At 43.2% G+C, this 19,984-nt stretch overlaps 1 long non-coding RNA gene across 1 annotated transcript in view; it reads right to left on the bottom strand.

Moving 5' to 3' along the window:
• Positions 1–235: 235 nt before the first annotated feature.
• LOC143925476 (uncharacterized) overlaps positions 236–19,984 on the bottom strand; it is a 41,774-nt gene continuing 22,025 nt past the window's right edge. Inside the window, exon 2 of the long non-coding RNA XR_013261995.1 lies at positions 236–841. This is a non-coding gene — a long non-coding RNA (uncharacterized LOC143925476). The remainder of the gene's footprint in view (positions 842–19,984) is intronic.

Here is a 19,984-nt window from a genome sequence, read left to right as displayed (position 1 = left end):
AGTACAGTTTAGCCCTGGGTTAGATACTTGAAACAGTGAGCAGGCAGGGGCAGAGCCTCTGGATTCGCACATGGAGATGTTAAATATTGACCTTCTGCAGAAATAGGGGTTAGTCTGAGTCTCATTCCCTACATTAAAACACCAATCAGGGTAATGACTTCTACCTGCAATTGGAAAGGTAACAATGTTGTTTATGTACAGTGTGGATATGTTAGTCAAGAATACAGGAGGAGTCTTGTTGAGAAAGGAGGAAATATTTATAGGTACAGCCAAAAGGGGAATTCGGGCAGTGCTATGATGTAATTTGCTACATATCCAACATTCTTCATACCCTTATTTTTGAGCATAAGCGTACTTAAATTTTAGCAAAGCATCTTATCAGTAAAACTATCTCCAGTCTCTCTCTTGGTTCTAGCTTGTGTCACTGTAATGTTCTCGTGTGTGTGTGTTCCCACAAATACTTTTAATTGCACCCAAATCTTCAGGATGGAACACTATCGGAGAGATCAGGAGGCAAAATGCCTTGCCAGAAGTCTGTAGTGAAATAAGCAAGGTCATCTTCTCTGGCAGGACCTGCTTTCCCAGGAGCTCCTCTTTCGTCTGCTTGGACTTCTGCTTGAGGGCCTCCTGTATCCAAGATCTCCTTCCTGCTCTTGGGGCTTTGGGCAACCTTTTTCACTCTGTTGGCATGGATCCAGGACTGACAATTTTCCACTAGGGTGGCTGTTCTGGTCATTGAAACCACTGTGGTAGGAGGTCCAAAGGGATAATCTTGCTTCTTATTTCTGTTCAGCTGTTGGATCACCACGGTGTCTCCCACCTTGAAGGAGTGAGTAGCTTCCTGTGAAGAAAAAGGAGAGGTGCGAGCAACATTTCTCTCAACTGTATCCAATGTTTCAACCAATTTCCTTACATATTCTTCCTTTATTAAGTCTAAATCTCCCTTTTCTATCATTAAATGTGCTCTGGCCCATGGGGTGGGGAAAGGTCGACCCATCAAGACTTGAAAGGTGAATACCCTGTTGTCTTGGAAGGAGTCATTCTTATTTCTGCCAGGACTGCTGGGAGGACCTTCTTCCAGTTGGCAAAGTTCCTCCTGTGGCCTTTCTTATTTTGTCTTTTATTGTTCTGTTCATTCTTTCTACTATCCCTAAGCTTTGAGGGTGGTAGGGAATGTGAAACTTCCATTCTGTCTTGAGAATTTTTACCAAGTCCTGGCAGACCCTTGATACAAATGCAGGTCCATTATCTGAGTCTATTAAAAGTGGTAATCCCCATCGAGGAATGATTTCCTGAATGAGGATCCTCACTACTGTTTGTATCTTCTTTTGTGGTTACAAAAAGTTCAACGCATCTTGAGAACATGTCCACAATTACCAAAAGATATTCCTGTATTTTGCTAGTTTGGGCATGTGTGTGAAGAAAATCTGCAAATGTGTAAAAGGAGTTGGATATATCAGGTGTTTGTGTTTGGCCTTGTGTGGGTTGTTTGGATTGTTCCTGATTAGGGATGAGCTTCGAGTTCGAGTCTAACACATGTTCGACTCGAACATTGCCTGTTCGCCTGTTCAGCGAACAGTGAACAATTTGGGCTGTTCACGGCAAATTCGAAAAGAGGGAACACCATGTACAAGTCTATGGGAGAAATCTAAAGTGCTAGTTTTAAAGGCTAATATGCAAGTTACTGTCCTAAAAAGTGTTTGGGGACCTGGGACCTGCCCCAGGGGACATGGATCAATGCAAACAATTTTTTTTTTTTTAAAGTGTATTTTTTTCAGGAGCAGTGATTTTAATAATGATTAAAGTGAAACAATAAAAGTGTAATATTCCTTTAAATTTCATACCTGGGGGGTGTCTATAGTATGCCTGTGAAGGGGCGCATGTTTCCCGTGCTTAGAACTGTCCCTGCACAAAGTGTCATTTCACAAGGAAAAAAAGTCTTTTAAAATCACTTTCCATTGTCGGCTCCTGTAATACAGAGAACACTCAATGAGTGAAGACGGATGCATGCATGGACAGCGCTGGACTTAGAGATCCCCCGTCGCTGGATCAGATCAGCCATCGCTGGACCCCGGAGAGATGATCATCCATTGCTGGATAGCAAGAGTGGATTAGCACCGCTGGAATCTTTTTTTAAATTTTTTTTATTTTTAATAAAGGAATTTTTCAAAAGTGTGTTTGTCTTATTTAACCATTTTTACACTTTCTTTGTGAAATGGTAGGGGTAATTTTGTACCCCCTTACCATTTCAAACAGGGGGGTGGGATCTGGGGGTCCCCTTGTTAAAGGGGTCTTCCAGATTCTGATAAGCCCCCCGCCCGCAGACCCCCACAACCACCGCTCAGGGTTGTGGGGATGAGGCCCTTGTCCCCATCAACATGGGGACATGGTGCTTTAAGGGGTCACAGACCCCCACAGCACCCTCCCAATGTTGAGGGCATGTGGCCTGGTACGGTTCAGGGGGGGCGCTCTCTCGTCCCCCCCTCTTTTCCTGCGGCCTGCCAGGTTGCATGCTCGGATAAAGGGTCTGGTATGGATTTTTAGGGGGACCCCCACATCAAATTTGTTTTTAAATTTGATGCGGGGTTCCCCTTAATATCCATACCAGACCTGAAGGGCCTGGTAATTGAATTTAGGGGAACCCCTACGCTGTTTTTTTTATCAATGAATGAATTGTCGGCTAATACAGAGAACACTCATTGAGTGTTCTCTGTATTACGGGAAAGTGATTTTAAAAGACTTTTTTTCCTTACGAAATGACACTTTGTGCAGGGACAGTTCTAAGCACGGGAAACATGCGCCCCTTCACAGGCATACTATAGACACCCCCCCAGGTACGAAATTTAAAGGAATATTACACTTTTATTGTTTCACTTTAATCATTATTAAAATCACTGCTCCTGAAAAAACTGCAGTTTTAAAAAAAAAATTTTGCATTGATCCATGTCCCCTGGGGCAGGACCCAGGTCCCCAAACACTTTTTAGGACAGTAGCTTGCATATTCGTCTTTAAAATGAGCACTTTAGATTGTGAACGTTCACGTCCCATAGACTTTAATATGGTTCTAAAGTTCACACGAAGTTTAGGTCTGTTCGCAGGTTCTGGTGCGAACTGAACAGGGGGGTGTTTGGCTCATCCTTATTCCTGATACATGTGATGCATCTTGATACATAATCTTTAACCCTCCAGGAAAGTTCTGTAAAAATAAAAATCTTTCTTCAATAGTTCACAAGTGGCTTTCCAGACTCTGTGACCTATTCCATGGTATTGGGAAATAAAAAGTGATGCACTAGCTACTGGTATACATGTCTTCCCCTCTTTGCAGAGAAGTCCAGTTTCTGGATCTTTCTGCACACCTATTTTGTCCCAATCTCTGAGATCAGCTTCTTCTGCACATCCCTGCAAATCTGAAAGAACCTGATCAAAAAAGGGCAATTCTGGTGCTAGCATGGGCATTTGGATCTGTGCATTTTGTGAAGTATCAGCTTGTTTAGCAGCTAAATCAGCCAGATCATTGGCCTTGGCTATCTGTTTGTTGGCCTGTGTGTTCCCTGCAGTGTTGTGGAAGATAAATCAGACCTGGGTGATGTGTCTTGGTGAATGAGGTTTATGCAATCATGTTGTGGCACAACCTTATCCTGTTCTCCTTTTAATCCTAAAGGGGCATTTAAGATTGGTGCTGGTCCTGCAGCGGGAGAAGCATATTTGATGTGCAATTTTGGATTAGACAGCAAGATCACCTTATAGCCGCTCAACCTCTGACCAGACATGTGCTGTGTATGTAAATTTTTCAACAGGATTTATACATTGTGGGTGGTGTGAAGTGTGGTGTTGTTCCCCAGAGTGAAAGTGGCCATCTCAACTATCATCACACAGGATGCTAAAGCTCTGAGACACATAGGCAGGTCTTGAACCTGCATCGGAACCATCTTTGAAAAAAACAATAGGGTGCAACTTGCCTCCATGCTCCTGAACGAGGACACCTGACAAAGTCTTACAATTTTCCCTCGCAAACAAATGAAACATTTTTCCATAGTTAGGGAGGCCGAGCCCTGGAACCATTACTATAGCATTTTTCAAATACACAAAAGCATTGCACATTTTATCTGACCATTTTAAACAGTCTGGCATGTCTGAACCTGTGGCTTGTCTCAGGAGATTGTCATAGTAGGAACAGTCATGTATCCATTGGTGGCAGTAACCAATCATACCAAGAAAGATGAACATCTCTTTCTTAGTAAGTGGGTGGGACAGACCCACCAGAACCTTAGCTCTTTTGTGATTGACTTCCCTTTCTCCTTTTGAGAGTACAAAACCATGATATTCAACCGTTTTCTGACACCATTGCATTTTTTTTCTTTGACACTTTGTGAGCACTTTCAAAAAGACATTCAAAAGATCCCTCCCATCCTCCAGGGCGGCCACCAGATTAGAACTGCAGATGAGGTGTTTATCCACATACTGCAGCAGGGAAAAAACAGTGTCCTGGTATCCAAGCTCTGAGAGTAGTTTGGAGGACAATGGATTAGACTACAGAGGAGTCTATATAGCCCTGGGGCATTCTACACCATGTTTTTTTTTAAAACAGAAAGCAAAGATTGGCTGTGTCTCCTCATCCACAGGAATGGAAATAAAAGATACCAATAGCTTTTATGTTCTGGAAATACACACAGGTGTCTGTGATTTAGCCAAGAAGAAAAGTTTCCATCTGAGAACAACACATTATTATACTTTTTATTTAAAATGTAGAAAGATGTAACTTGTAAAACCCTATGCTGAATAATTTACTTGAGTCACATAATAATCAAGCAAGTTTAATTTAAGAAGCAGTTTTTCAAACTACTTTTGATCACTAAACAGGAAGTAAATCGCTAGTTCTTGATAAGTTGCAAACCATATCAACAAGGATTATTTTGATTATGATTTTGTACATTACATAAGTAATTTCAAAATGAGAGTTTCTTTTGATAAGAAATTAATATTACATGAAATCTAAATTGCTTTTGAAACCAAGCAAAAGTTAAGGCATAATCATTTTGACAGAAATGTTCTTTCAAAAGGTCTGAATGATATACAATACATCCGAAAACTGATATACTAACAACATGTTTCCAGCATCTTCTGTGTGATAAAATCATTCACTTTTTTATGCAAGCAAGTGACAAGGGTGGAAATAAATGGAGCTTGAAAACTCTACAGGAAATACTCTGTCTTTTTTCTTGAAGTGTAATCAACTCCGTATATCACTTTCCACAGTGAATGTGCAGGATATTCCAACTTGATTTATGTAATATGTAGTGAAAAAAAATATAGTATTTCTTGTGTTTTGCTTTATAAATGGAACTCATACAATAGAACAATTAAACACACACAATTATTACACAAAAAAGAAAAAAATATGTCAGCAATGAAAAGAAAAATAAGGTGTAATTTTGGTAAACAATTATGCAAAACCATATTTTTGATTTGTTTCTTATGTGAATGGTTGAAGTTGGCATGAATGTATGTCTGCTCATCATCATTTGTCCAAGGTTGGCTAATCAGGGCAAATTTGCAGCAAGAATAAGACATATATGATTCTAGAAACATTGGGAAAAAATAAAAGAATCAGGAAATGCATTGTTATTATGATAGCATTGCAGGAGGTGGGGGGGGGGTCTGATATTCTACAAAATGTTGTTAAAATGGGCTTCATGTATTAGAGGAATAAAGAATGTTTATTAGCAAAGTGTATTTGAATGCTAGTATATATGGTAAACCTGAGTTGTATTAGGAATAACAAAGTATTTAAACCTTTTAAATCTATATTTTACCAGCATCGCTTTCTTCACATCAAAAGTTGACTATAAGTGAATCTGCACATGTTTCGTTTCAGTCAGTTTCACTTAAATCCAAATGCTATTGAAGTCTATGGGAGGTTAATTTTGTATTTGTTTTCTGGCCATTTTCAAGGCTAATAGGCAAGCTATCTTACAAAAAAAAAAAGCCCGGAGAGCTAGGCACTGCCATGGGAGCATACACCAATGCAACATTTCGTTTTTAAATATCCTACAGCAGAGAGAGGTTATTTGCTTGTTGTTCAAAGGGCAACATTAGAGACGCACAAATGGTTTAATGAACATGCTTGGGGCCCATAAAGTGGTATTAAACCCCAAACCAAAAATGTGATATATTGTAGCTTGTTGGCTACATTCGTTTTCTGTTTTAGACTTTTTTCTCCTTTGTTTTCACCTGGTGATATGGACAGTAACACACTTCCTCGATTAGCATGCCCCAACTCTGGGACATCTTTGGACAGCAGCATTGTATTTCTGGGGGGAGGGGAATGCTAGTAGATTTTTTACTTTGTGATAAAGGTTTTACATAAATATATAAAATAAAATCATTGTAAGCACCCCTGTGAGGGGTAAATGGTTTGTCTCAACCCTCTACTACATTTACAGAAAGCTTATTCTTGTTCTTCAGAGGCACTGAAGAGGGACAGACATGAGGATTGTGATCTCAAAAAATGTGACATAATGAATTGACCAATTGGACACCCTGACCCCAAAAGGGTTTAAACACAGATTATTATTTAATACCTTTATATAAAAATTTTTTAGAGATTGGATATGGTTTATGGCAGTGATGGTGAACCTTGGCACCCCAGATGTTTTGGAACTACATTTCCCATGATGCTCAACTACACTTCAGAGTGCATGAGCATCATGGGAAATGTAGTTCCAAAACATCTGGGGTGCCAAGGTTCGCCATCACTGGTTTATGGTGTGATCTTGTGCGGTAAGAGTTAATGCTGGTGGAGCACTACAGCAACAGACAGAAGTAGTGGAGTGGCATAAGCGCATGTATTAATGATATTAAGAAACCTAAACAGTTCTGGCAGTAAATATATGTAGGTATGAGGTTCCCATTATGGCCATTCTGGGTGTACTGAGTGGTCCTTGCTGCATATAAATAGGTTTAGAATGACGTTTGTAAGTTCCTGGCTCCGTATGATGTAATTTCCTATGATGAAATATCGGCACCAGAAATACATGGCGGCCATCTTGAAATTGATGTTTTTCTAAGGCTAACATTGCTTACGAATACTATGAATCACTATATTGGATCCCTTTTCCTTCTTCCCTATTGTTGGATACTAGAGTTTGACCTTACACCCCCCCCCCCGGTTTGGTTTGCACCAGAACTCTCGATCATTGCAAAAGTTCGGACCTGAACCGCGAACCCAATTAAAGGCTATGGGGTTTGAAAAATCAAAAGTGACAACTTTGAAGCCTTATATGCCCTGAAGGACATGTATCAATGCAAACTTTTTTTTAAAAAGCTAGTTTTTAAAGGAGCAGTGATTTTAAAGATGCTTAAAGTGAAACAATAAAAATGAAAAATTCCTTTAAAATATAGTGTCTGGGGAGTCCCCTTAGTTTCCCTGTAAAGTGGGGCACCTGGGCCATGTATAGAACCTGCTGCAGCAAAACTGACATTTATAAAGAAAAAAAATGACATTTCAATTGATTTTCCCTGCAAGCTTTCATTTTGGAAACAATGACTTGGAGAGCCAGTCTGTGCGATGAGGCCACAATTTAATGCACTAGAACAAGAGTTTTTTTGGATAAATTCTGGTATCTCTTTGGCAGGAAATAACCCATTTTTCATGTAAGCAAGCCTTATGTGAAAAAGCCAAATTATAGTATACTCAGGCCAAAATTAACAATTTATTTTTAGCTAACGTCTGGTTCCTCTTTTGCAGACTTTGGATAGAAGTAACAGGTGTGCCAGTCCAGAGGGGCGGGATTGCCTGGAGCTACAGAATTGCAAAATCTCCTAGGGGCGGAATGACGTAGGGACGCTCAGCTAGGAGGGAGGGGCTCAGAGGAGGCTCGCTGGAGAGGACGCCCGGAGGTAAAAGACAGAGGCGGCCGGAGGGTGAGAGGCTCCGGTAGACATGCTGCGCCTCCGTGCGGGACCCCCCCGGCACCCATCTATCTAACGGCGAAGCTAAGCGGCAACGTCGGCAAAAAGCTCCTTGGACCTCGCTCGCCTCTCCCCTGCTCTCCCCCGCTCTCCCCCCGCTGCCCCTCCATTTCCTCTACCTCCTCCAGATAACGCTGTGAGTGCCGGAGAAACACAGCGATTAAGAGCGGCGACGGATTCCTAGCAAGAGAGCAGCATGAGAGATACTTCGTTCTGGATACAGATAAGTGTGATTGATATGCTGCAATCTGTCTTTTCCTCTGTATAAACTGTGCTGGACTGATAGATGGTTATTGTTACTCCTCAAGTTACAGTGCTTACTCTGAGCTGAAATGCAAGGGACAGTTTAAATATTGTCTTAAAGCGGGAGTCCGCCGGGACTCCGCCGGGACTCCGCGTTTTTTTTTTTTAAAAGCCAGCAGCTACAAATACTGCAGCTGCTGACTTTTAAAATAGTGACACTTACCTGTCCAGCGTGCCCGCGATGTCGGCACCCGAAGCCGATCTCTAGATCATCTCTCGGGTGCTGCCGCCGCCATCTTGGGTATGGGAATCAGGAAATGGAGCCTTTCGGCTTCATTTCCCGGTTCCCTACTGCGCATGCGCGAGTCGCGCTGCGCAATAAGGACGGTCCCCGCTGCCTCTGGGATCTATGTGTTTCTCAGCAGGCAGCGGGGCACTTGCGGAAAGGGGCGGGCACTTGCGGAAAGGGGCGTAATATACGCCCCTTTCCGCAGAGAGCTGTCCCGGAAGTGGGTGCAGATACCTGTACTGTACAGGTATCTGCACCCCCCTCCCTCCTGAAAGGTGCCAATTGTGGCGCCGGAGGGGGGGAGGGTTCCGATGAGCGGAAGGTCCACTTTAGGGTGGACCTCCGCTTTAACTAGTGGCTATCTGTATACGGCTGATCAGACCCTTAAAAGCAGTATGAGAGTATGATTTAAAACTGTCCTGCATTTCTCAATTCTCTGGCACTGTAGTATAAGTCTTTAATCAATGTTGTGGTAGCCCAGAAATGGAAATGGGAGGACCAGAAAAATCGCCTTGAAAATCACGTGGCCGGTTGTAAATAAATATATCATTGAGAGGGCTAAAGGAGGCTACCAGGTACACAATACCGTGAATTCCTAAGGAGTAGTATATGAAATGGTTAACGGTCGGTGGTCGCTGTGTCCTTTCCACCTGCAGACATAGGATTTATTTTTGAATCAATTAACCTGACCGCTGATACTATCGTTACTGCCTATAGGACAGAGCCACTTGAAAACTCTATTACTGGGTCGTTGGGGAAATATAGTTATTCCCAGCAACTGTTTTTCTGAACCCTTCACTTGCGTATACAGGTACAACATAGCGATGACTGCTTGGAAATGATAGCTGTGGTACAATAGCTGGGATTGGGAAACTACCCTTGGTTCGTAACATAGATAACTATAAAGATGCATATATATGGGTATTAATTGGATAAGGTTAAGAGACACAGAGAAATAACGCCTGGTATAAGATAATTCTGGCATAGCCCTGAATACCACAGTTAATAGACTGCATATGGAATATATCTAACTTAGGAGACCGAAGGGGATCCAGGAATATAAATAGGCTGTGAATAAGGACGCACACCATAAATATCTGGAAATTTCCTGAGCAGTTGCGACGATAGCGCATCACAGTGATAATATACAAGAGATCGGTCAGTGGACTGTGTAGTCAATAGGAGTGTGCAGAGCAACGCCAGGACCAGATAGGTTTGGTGGTGCTCTGAATATTACATCTATTAGGGTACCATACTCAAGGGTATATTAATATCCGGCTGTGGGACATGGAAGGTCACTAAGTTGGAATATTAAACCTTGCCCTGCAAATAAGCCGCGAAGAGACAATAAGCCCACGGGGGTACTAGAAGACCAACAACCTGGGGAGACGATCACGGGAGATAAAGAAAAGCACTATGAGTAGAGCCTCTAAACAAACTAAGGGGGGAGGCCCCAAGACCCCAAAAAATCTAACCATTGAAAGCAATATAAAACAATATATGACTCAAGGGGCGAGTCCGAGGACTGGAGGGAAGGAAAAGCAGCCCTCTAGCTCTGAGAGGGGTAGGAGATTGGAAAAAAAAACAGAGGAAACCTTAGACCATTCTAGGGATGAAATGAAACCAGAGTAGAGACAGCAGAAGAAAGAATTAACCTACAAGCCCAGGAATTAAATAAAATACAGGAACAAGTTAAAGTCGCATACCGAAACCAGAGGAGAATTCTCTACCAAGTGGAAGATCAAGAGAATAGAAATAGAAGACAAAATTTGAGAATAAGTTCGGTCCCAGAAAATAAGAAAGAGGAGCTCAGGGAGATTATGGAAGACATATTCCGGCCTATATTGGGCCGAGGAGAAGAGGTATTCCCCAAAATCGAGAGGGTGCACCGGGTCAGGAAGAAAAACTCAGAAACAGGAAGACCACGAGATATCATTATTAGATTTGAACACTATGATGATAAGGCTGAGATCTGGAAAAAATTAAGGGGGAAAGCTCCCCTAAAATATGCAGAAACAGAGATACAAATATTCCCAGACCTAGCGCCCGAGACTTTGGCTAGAAAACGCCTATTAAAACCCTTGCTGGAACACAGAATATCAGATACAGTTGGGGATTTCCGGCATGTTTACTCGCATTTAGAGATGGAAGAATGGCTAAGTTAAGTTTCCCTGAAGAGTTAGGGGTCTTCTGCGAGAAATTAGGAATCCAAACTCCTGCTATTCCGGGATGGTTGGAGGGGCAGGATGAAAATATATGAGAGACTTGCCGCCAGGCTCCTAGGAAGGAGGAGGGGAGGGGGGGTGGGGGGGTGGTTTGGGAGGAGATTAGATGAATATAGGGCTGGATAAGAGATGGGCCCAGTATCCCCCCTCACTTTTCAGAGATATATCTAAAGAGGGAGGATATGGAGGCCAAATGTAGAACCCCACCTCAAGAATATTGAAGACTTGGAAATGGCCAGAGAAATGTGGCCTATTAACAAGTCGAGGGCCGATTGGCGCCCAAAGGGAGGAAGGAGGGTTGAAAGGGGAGGGGGGGTTGGAGGAAGGGAGGGTGATAAGGGAGGGGGGTGTGGGGTTGGGGGAAGGGAGGTGTGGGGGATAATAGGAAGGGGACATGTCAGTGGTGAAACCCTCTGGGAAAAGAAAATCAAATTGGTTAAAAAAATTGGATATGGATAACAAAAAAAGGACTTAAATTTTTTGTCCTATAATGTTAAGGGGCTCAGTACCGCAAAAAAGAGGCACAAAATTTTGGCAGAATTGAAACAGTATCAGGCGGATGTGATTTTCTTACAAGAGACGCACATCCCACATACGTCAAAGATTAGGCTCCATTCCAAAGACTATCCGAGCTGGTACTATGGGGATACGATCACTAACAGAGCAAGAGGAGTTGCAATAGGATTTGAGAAAAATACCCGTTTTACTGTAGAGGGAAGAGAAACAGACCCTGAGGGAAGATATCTATTTCTAAAAGGCAAACTAGGTAGTATAAAGTATACACTAGTAAATATTTACTCCCCGAACAAAAATCCTATAACATTTTTTAAAGGAATTTTAGCTAAATTACAGGAATTTAAAAGTGGATATGTGGTTTTGATGGGAGACAAACTTTTGCCTGAATCCCGAACTGGATAGTACGTCCCGTGCACGGGGAAGGAGCAATGCCCAATTGAAAAAGATTATTCAAGACCTGAACAAGAATCAACTAGTGGATATATGGAGAGCACAACATCCCAAAAAATTGGATTATACGTTCTTCTCTCCTGTGCACGGGACATACTCCAGGATTGACTACATTCGAGTGGAACATAGAGCTCTTGAGACAGTATTGGAAACAAGCATAGAAATAATAACACAATCAGATCATGCTCCAATAAAAATGAAGAAGATACAGATCCCTGGATATAGCAAACCAGCCACTAGGTGGCGGTTAAACGATGAATTAATTCAAGACAAAGAGGGGGGTGAAGTAGTAAGTAGAGAATTAGAAAAGTATTTTTCAATAAATGAAACTGAGGGCATCTCTGGGCAAGTCCTGTGGGATGCCCATAAGGCATATATCCGCGGGATTCTGATAGCTCGAGGTTCACAAAAAAAAAAGAACGGGCCTAAAGGACTAACAAACTTAGCGAGGAAATCCGTAAGATAGAACAACAACATAAATTGGGGATCGCGGATAAGAAGATATACCAGAATTTATTAATTAAAAGAAAAGAACTACACGGGTTAAGAGAACAAGAAACAAAAAAATACCTTAATCAATTAAGGAAAGCAAGATATCAAGATGGGAATAAACCCACTAAATATTTGGCTAATAGACTTCAAAAGAAAAAAGCTATCAACTATATAGAAAATACAAACAGAACACGGGGATTTGGTGTATACGTCAAAGGAGGTTGCAGAAACATTCAAAACATACTACGAGAGATTATATGCAATAAAAAATAAGAAGCTGAAAAAAGGGGGGGATACAAAAGAAATAGATAGATACCTTAATAACGCAAGACTTCCTAAGATAGGGGAAATAGATAAAGAAAATTTAGAAAGCCCCATAACAGTAGCAGAAATAAATAAGGCATTGGCAGACTCAGCTTCGGGGAAGAGCCCAGGACCTGACGGACTAACAATCTATTATTATAAAAGGTTTAAGGAAATCCTGGTACCGAAACTTTGTAGGTATATGAATGGAATTGGAAAAGAATATGACATAAGTAAAGAGGCATTGTCGGCCGCTATTACTGTCATATTAAAGGAAGGGAAAGATGAAACTAAGTGTGCCAGTTTTAGACCAATTTCACTTTTAAATGTAGATACCAAACTATTTGCCAAGGTACTGGCAAATAGAATGAAGACAGTAATGAATTTCCTGGTACATCCGGACCAGGTGGGGTTTGTGCCTGGCCGAGAGGGAAAAGATAATGTGGTTAGAACTCTATTATTGCTATCTCAAAGGGGGGAGACGGAACCCCCGGCCCTATTACTATCAACAGATGCCCAAAAAGCCTTTGATAGGGTTGATTGGGGATTTATGTTTCAGACAATAGAAAAAATGGGTATAGGCCCAAGGATGGTCAAGTGGATCAAAACATTGTATCAACATCCCACTGCGACTGTAAACTATTAATGGGTTACCCTCCCCTCCCTTTGAGATGGAAAACTGGACTAGACAGGGCTGTCCACTCTCGCCCCTCCTCTTCGTGCTTTCATTGGAACATTTACTTTCGACGATTAGAAATAATTCCGAAATAAAAGGAATTATAGCAGGGCAGGTGGAGCACAAACTTGCTGCATATGCGGATGATGTATTATTTTATATCAGCAACCCCAAAAGTTCATTAATAAAAGCAATTGAGGCCCTTGACGAATATGGAAAATTATCGAATTTTAAAATTAATCAAATAAAATCGGAAATCCTCAATATAAATGTTAGCAAACAGGAAGAACAACTAATTCAGGGAAAATGTAAATTTAAGTGGGCAAAAGAATTGAAATACTTGGGAATAAAATTAGCACGTACGTTGGATAAGATTTTCCACTTAAATTATATCCCACTATTAAATGAAATCAAAGCGGAATTTAGGAAGGTAGCTAACGGATCTATATCTTGGCTGGGCCGAATAAATGTATTCAAAATGTTCATCCTTCCCAAAATATTATATAAATTTCAGATGCTGCCGATTAAAATACCCTCTAGCTATTTTTTAAAATTAAATTCTTTAATGAGTAAATATATATGGAATAATAAAAAACCTAGGATCTCCCACAGGGTATTAAAACAAGAGAAAAGGAAAGGGGGACTGGCGGTCCCTGATCTGCACTATTATTACCAGGCTGCCTTATTGTCTAGAATTGTCGAATGGGTAAGGGAAAAAAGGAATGAAAAAAGGTGGGTGAATCTTGAAGGTATATATAGTAAGGTACAACTTAGTGAGATAATATGGAATCCCCCTAAATATAGGGCACTAGATATAAACACAAACGAACTGACACGGATCGCACTTAAGATTTGGGATGGGGTATATAAAAGATTAAATGGACACTATAATTCACCGTTGATAGCTTTAAAAGATAATGAATACTTTCCCCCCGGTAAAAGGGAGATAGGAGGGAACTGGATTAAAAAAGAAGGGTCACAAATAAATGATATAATTAAAAAAGGGAAACTTGGGGGCGCATGCGCGGCGCGGTGAGGAGAGGACGCATGGAGTGAGAGCTCCGTGAACCCGTGAGAGTAATATCACTCCCCGAGGGGATTTCAGCCTGCAATTTCGATCTGTTACAGCCTATACCCCTTGGGGATTCAGAGGTGCATGCCGACACGTAAAGCTCGCCGTGGGAAAACTACTCAGAAGTCCCTGACTACTTACCTTCTCCGGACGAGGGAACAGAGCGGGATGTCGCAAAATGGCGCCCAGCCTCCGCAGGCTTCAGCAGCCACGCCAGGCCCAAGTCTCCCTCCGGCGTCCACCGCACCATCAAGTGAGTACACTGTGCACCTCACTAAGGCAGAGCTAGATGCTAGCCTCTCAGCCATGTACGAAAAGCTGGCTAATAAGTTTCAAGTGGAACTCCATAAATCAACTAACACTCTGACACAGGAGCTGGCAGCGCTGGGAGGGAGGACAGATTTATTGGAAGCCAAGCATGATGAACTGCACCTGGCATATTCAGACCTACGCAGAGATTATGACTCCATTTCAGATACAGTTACTCAGTTGCAGGCCAATCTCGAAGATTTGGACAACAGAAACAGGCGCAACAATCTCAGGGTGAGAGGGGTCCCGGAACAGATAACAGATCTGCTTCCAACCATTAAGAGGCTTTTTATGTCCCTTTTACCGGACTCCCCGGAAACCGCATTTGCCTGTGACAGGATTCACAGGGCTTTGAGGCCCAAACCCCCTGAGGATAAGCCGCCCAGAGACATTGTATTGTGCCTTAAGGACTTTCTCATTAAGGAGGAAATTCTGCGTGCATCCCGCAATACCCCTAACATTCAGCTAGATGGAGTGAGAATTCAAATCTTCCCTGATCTGTCCCCAGCAACTCTGGAAAAAAGGAGGAACCTCAAGGAAGTTACCGCGGCTCTGCAAACGGCGAGAATCAGGTACCGCTGGGGGTTTCCTTTCAAATTGCAAGTCCCTCACAACGGAACAACCCATACCGTCACCACTTTGCAAGGAGGAAAGGAGTTGCTTATCAAACTCGGCCTGCTGGCTCCAGAACAACCTCAGAGGCTTCCTTCCACCCCTCGTCCTTCGCCTATTTGGGCTACTCCGTCTCCACAGCGGGACCGTAGACGACAGCGTCAAGAGCTCCGTGACTTGCAAATGTGATCATCTTTGAAGATCTCCCGGACGAATGAGCTCCCTCTTCTGAGAATCATTTGTGGCGCTACCAGCTTTACTACAGGTTTTCCCAGGTTTTCATGAATATTTCTGTTTTCTCTTTTTTTTTTCTCCCCTTTTAATATATGCTTCAATCACTTTTTCATTTGGTGTCGAATGGTCGGCGCCTTTTTCACCAGAACTATTCTCACTGCTCACGCTTGAGTGTCCCCCTGCTCTTCTTAATTAGTGACTGGTGACCCCGGTCTTTACTGCTATCAGGATTCGGGCTCCGGATCTTGGACCCTGGGGTCTGGAATCGCACTGCATTCTAACTTGACAGTGCTTATGGAATAGAGCATTGGACTTTAGAGTCCATTTGACTGATGACTGTTGGTTCTTTTGTCGGGGGTACCCACACGTTTGGTTTTGTTTTTGGTATACCCCCGAAGCCATGGTGTTTTACTAATGCTTTGTTTTTCTTTTTCTTCAGGTGTTTTTTTAGTTTTTTTTTTCTTCTTTTACCACATGCGAATTTGTCTTCAGTTTTGTATTGGGTGCCCTGCCATCCTGGAATGTACAGTAGTATACCCTTATTGTGCTTACTGTCAAATGCTAGCAAGGTGGGATATGTGTGTAACTCAGCAGGGGGGTCCCTGTTTCCGGGTTCTCCCCTGCTGGGCCAGATTGCTCTGGGAATTGTTTTGCACTTAGGTAAGGGTTCTTATCTAATATTAGCGTTCTCCTTTCTCCTGTCATGGGTCTCAAAATAATCTCCCATAATGTAGAGGGCTTTAATGCTCCTCATAAACGTAGGAAAGCATTTCGGTATTATAGACATATGGGGGGGGGGTATATTGTTTCTACAGGAAACGCACTTCTCAGAAACCAATCACCCTCGCTTCTTTGACCGACATTACAGGCAACATTATTTCACTACTTTTAGCTCGAAATCTAGGGGGGTGGCTATATTTATTAGAAATTCAGTTCGGTTTGAGGTTAAACACGTCTATAAAGATCCCAATAGTAGATTTATCATCCTGCAGGGTTTGCTGAATGGTAAGGAGATCACTTTGGCTAATGTTTATGCTCCTAACACCTCGCAGGCATCTTTTTTTATTTATTTTTTCCAGATTTTGGACAGATACCTTTCCCCCCATCTGTTGTTAGGTGGTGACTTCAACTTGGTGGCACATTCTAAGCTGGATAGAAGCCGAGTGGTGAGTACTGCTAATGCCTTTCCGAGATCCCTTGTCTGTCTGCTCAGTTCCCATCAACTACTTGACACATGGCGCGCCCATAATGTGGGAGCCAAGGACTATACGTTCTATTCCCATCCTCACGACAGCTATTCCAGACTGGACTATATATTTAGCACTCCGGTACTGTTAGCGAATTCATCTAAGGCTTGTATTATTCCTTGCCCCTGGTCGGATCATCAGGCGGTGTCGTTCTCGGTAGCACATATTGGTATAGCCCCATCCCAGGCCTCGTGGCGCATTAATGACTCCATGCTTTCGGATCCGGCCCTGGTGACGGAGATTGCGGAACAAATTAAGGAATATTTTACTTTAAATGACAATGAGGACGTCTCCCCCTCTACCCTTTGGGCCGCTCATAAGGCGGTCCTCAGAGGTCGTTTGATCTCTATGGCAGCCACGCAGAAAAAACAGAGACTACATGACATCTCCAGACTCACTGAGGAATTGGCGAAACTATATCACACGCATGGCCACTCCCATTCCCCGGACATATTTGCACAGATCCTGACTAAACGAGCGGAACTAGACACACTTCTCTCTGAGCAGACGGAGAAGGCGTTAAGGTGGTCAAGGGCTAAATTTTTATTGCACAGTAACTCGGCTTCTGCGATGTTTGCCAGGAAGTTGAATGCTACTATGAGACCGCCACACACTTACAAACTCAGGAATGGTAGGGGAGAATTGGTCACTCATCCGGCTGAGGTTTTGGGACTGTTTTCTAAATTTTACCGGGACTTGTTGGCAGCCCCGACCCCCATGCCGGGTCCAGCTGTCAAGGATTGGCTTGATGGCCTTCCCCTCCCCTCCCTAACAGTGGAGCAATCTCTGTCTTTGAATGCCCCTTGCAGTACGGAGGAACTCCAGACTATCATTTCATCACTAAAACCCTCTAAGGCCCCTGGACCAGACGGTTTCACCTCTACATATTATAAAAAATGTTCACCCCCAACTACTTCCATATTTAGCGAAATTGTTCAATTATGTTTTAAAAGGCCACACTTTCCCCGAGGACATGCTTCTCGCGCACATGTCCTTGATTCCCAAACCGAACAAAGACCACTCCCTCCCCCAAAATTATAGACCAATTTCGGTTATTAATAATGATTTGAAATTATTTGGCCGCCTATTGGCAAATAGACTTTCTAATATTATCCCCACTCTGATATCCCCAGACCAGACAGGATTTATCCCTTCTCGCCAAATTACGGACAATATCCGTCTAACCACCAATATTATTCAGGACGCCAATTTATTTTCTAAAAAGGTATTACTGCTAAGCTTGGATATTCATAAGGCGTTTGATAGCGTCACCTGGCCTTACCTAGAATCCGTCCTGTCTAGATTCGGGTTCGGAGGGGCTTTTGTGCACGGCTTTAGGGCTCTGTACCATCGCCCCTGCACCCGAATTAAACTCCCGGGATGTTCCTCTGAGTATTTTCCGCTTGGTAGGGGGACTAGGCAGGGTTGCCCCCTTTCCCCCCTGCTATTTGCCCTGGCGGTGGAGCCGCTTGCCAGGGCGATATGTCTACACCCAGATATCAAGGGGTATTCTAAAGGGGATCAGGTTTTCACACTGAGTATGTATGCAGATGATGTGCTATTATTTTTATCTGACCCTGTGGTCTCGCTGCCGAACCTGATCCCCTTGTTGAATTCGTTCCATGGCATGTCTGGTCTGGGGGTCAATCTTGCAAAATGTGCGGCCCTTCCTATTAACATTCCCAATGCCACTCTTGCAGGTATACAGGCGAGCTTCGGTTTTACTTTGTGCTGCGACTCGTTGCCTTACCTGGGTATCAAGTTGGCTGCTTCCTTACCTAAAATGTATTATGCAAATTATCCCAAAGCCTTTGCTCACGTCACACAATTATTGCGATCATGGGACAGTTATCGGATTTCCTTTCTGGGTAGAATTCAGGCCATCAAAATGACTATCCTTCCGAAACTTTTATTTTTTTTTAGAGCACTGCCCCTATATGTCTCCCGGAACACGATTGATGGTATACAGAAAGAGATCAATCGGTTCGTTTGGCAAAACAAAAAACCTAGATTGCACAAGACGCTACTTTTCAGGCCAGCGGTCCGCGGGGGTCTGGGGCTCCCTCATTTATGGTTATATTACCTTGCGGCCAGGCTGGTGCAGCTGGCACAGTGGCATTATCCCCCGGGAACGGTCCCATGGATCCAATTTGAGAGATCCTCGGTGAATCCTTTTTACCTCCCGGGCCTCCTGTGGATGGATGGGGTTCGCCCCAAACAATTAGCCACTTTGAATGGAGTGGTTGCACAATCCCTTCAACTCTGGTCTTTATATAAAAAGCGATATGCCCTGTGCCCACCCTGCCCCGGCCTGGCCTCTTTTTTTGGGGACCCCAGATTCCCGCCGGCTTTTTCGGCACCGGAGAGCTTTGAGGGTTGGTCTCAGAAAGACCTGGTTACCCTTGAGGCCCTTTCCCAAGAACCGCCGTTTTGCACCTTTGCCTCTCTCCAGGAGCAGTTCGGGTTGCCCAGAGAAGATTTTTATAAATATTTGCAGGTTCGACATTTCTACACCACTCATTACTTGAAGAGGGGGCTTCCCCCTCCTAATGATTTTGAAAGGATCTGTAAGTCCTCATCCAGGGATCGTGGAAATATCTCCTGGTTGTACCGTTCTCTTGGAGAGGTACAGCTACCGGCTAAATCACAGGCTATGCTGGGTTGGGAGGGAAGTTGGTTTCGAAATGACCCCTGAGGAGTGGGAGGATATGATTTCAAACATGCGTAAATGCACGAAATCGTTGGCAGTCAGGGAAACTGCATTAAAACTGCACACAAGATGGTACTACACCCCTGCTAGGCTGCATAGATTTAGCCTACTGGTCCCGGGGAGTTGCTTTCGTGGATGTCCGGAGCCGGGCTCCTTCTCCCATATCTTTTGGGGCTGTGGAGTACTGCAGCCCATTTGGCAACGGGTCGCTGATAAATTACTCCAGGTTATGGGTTCTAATATTGATATCACGTGCCGGATTGGCCTTTTGTTTGCTGACATCCCGGGACTAACTCCCCCGGCTCAGAAATTAGCTCATACACTAGTCAATGCAGTTCATTGAACTGTGGCGTTGCACTGGAGATCCCCGGTTGTTCCATGGGAACAAGTTCTGCAACGCATGGAGTCGATCAAGCTCATGGAGCGTTTACACCACACTTTGCAAGACTCCATGCAGATTTTTGATCGTAAATGGTCCGTTTGGACTTCTCTGCGATGGATAACCCCAAGGCCTGACAGTTTGGCTGAGCACAGTGCTTAATGGCGGGGTATGTGAACGTTTTCGATGACACTCACTTGTGGTAGCATTTTTGTTATCTTTTTAGTTTTTCTTTTCTCTTCTTACTTTTCTCTTT

This window comes from Lithobates pipiens, unplaced genomic scaffold (genome assembly GCF_037356315.1).
Source record: "Lithobates pipiens isolate NorthernLeopardFrog02 unplaced genomic scaffold, aLitPip1_a1.2 Scaffold_22, whole genome shotgun sequence".
NCBI lineage: Eukaryota > Metazoa > Chordata > Amphibia > Anura > Ranidae > Lithobates > Lithobates pipiens.
Note: the sequence above shows the minus strand (reverse complement) of the source record. Positions and strands in the feature narration are given on the sequence as shown.